This window comes from Staurois parvus, unplaced genomic scaffold (assembly GCF_062004578.1).
Source record: "Staurois parvus isolate SC_StPar_1 unplaced genomic scaffold, SC_StPar_1.0 ptg000151l, whole genome shotgun sequence".
NCBI classification, from domain to species: Eukaryota; Metazoa; Chordata; class Amphibia; order Anura; family Ranidae; genus Staurois; species Staurois parvus.
Genome location: NW_028317947.1, coordinates 17,074,665 through 17,076,023, shown reverse-complemented (window position 1 = coordinate 17,076,023; position 1,359 = coordinate 17,074,665).

Below are 1,359 nucleotides of genomic sequence, written 5' to 3'. Positions count from 1 at the left end.
ACGGTTGACTTACCTTTACAGAATATTTCATAAAAAATAAAATAATGAAATATATAAAAATAAATAGATACACAATATACAATTTTTGTATAACATGAAGTCACATCGTTAAAATATTAATGCATTTTAAAATATATATGCCTATGATAAATGCATACCTAACAAGGTTATAGTTGCAAGAGGCAAAGTGAAAAAAAGTTTAAGATAATTTTTTTTAAGATATTCACTTTTTTTTTAAGCGGAATTACAAAAATAGGCACAGCCAGAAAACCTCCATTAATTCTATATCATTGTCCTGCCTTAAAGACAGCTCATTCACCAGCCTGTGTACTCCTAACCCTCCTGCTAAGTATATATTGCTAAGTCTAATTGCTGCCTGTAGAAATAAAATGACATATTTCATATATCACTGCAGTGCTTCCAACGTGGCTTTTCTTAAACAGAAACAAATGTGGGTTTTAGCCAAAAGAGTTAAAGGCAAAGACCAGACTTTTCTGCACAATGCAATAAAACATCACATGTCTTTTAATTTATTATAATTATAACTATAATTGGCGATAATAAAGTTACAATAATTAAGAAACCAAAAAAATTATATTATGCTTGCTTCAAATTTATTTCTATTACACCTTATTCATTATTAGACCTTCACCTTAAAAAAGTATGTGCAAACTTTAGCAGGTCTTTAATAGTTTGCAATATACAGTCAAAAAGCTTTTGGAATTTGGAATATTTTGAATCTATAGTTTGTTTCAGCATCATCTGCAAATGTATATAGAGACACAAAAACACAGTTTAATTTAAAAAAAAAAAGTAAATAAATTAAATAAAAAATAAATAAAAAAATAAAATATTTTTTTATAAAATGGGTTTGACTTTGTGGATGGATATTTTAATGCCTGTAATAACTATTATAATAAAATAACCTTTTTTTTTTTTTTTTTTTTTTTGCAAACTGTCAAAAGACATCCAAAAAATGAGGCACTTTTAACACATTTAGAAAAGTTTTGTGCACTACTTTACAAAGGTCCCGTATTCCAAAACAAGAATTATTATTTAAATATGGATGTTAAGTTTTATTACAATCAGAAATGTATGCAGTTTTTTTTTGGTCTGTGCATAGGGTTGCAGAGGCTCCTATTCTTTGAAGGGAGGGGCTGGCTTTGTTTGAAGTTTTTTTTTTCTCCTCTCTCTCTCTTATGAGTCTGTGTATGAGTTTTAGTATTGGTTAAAGGGCTGGACCAGCTGTTGTTCCAACCTTAAAAAAAAAAAAAAAAGTATAGAGAGAGCAAGGATCTTTGGACCCCACCTCTCTGGAGTGGTGGGTAGATATAAAAAGGGGGTCTGGTCCAGCTGAGA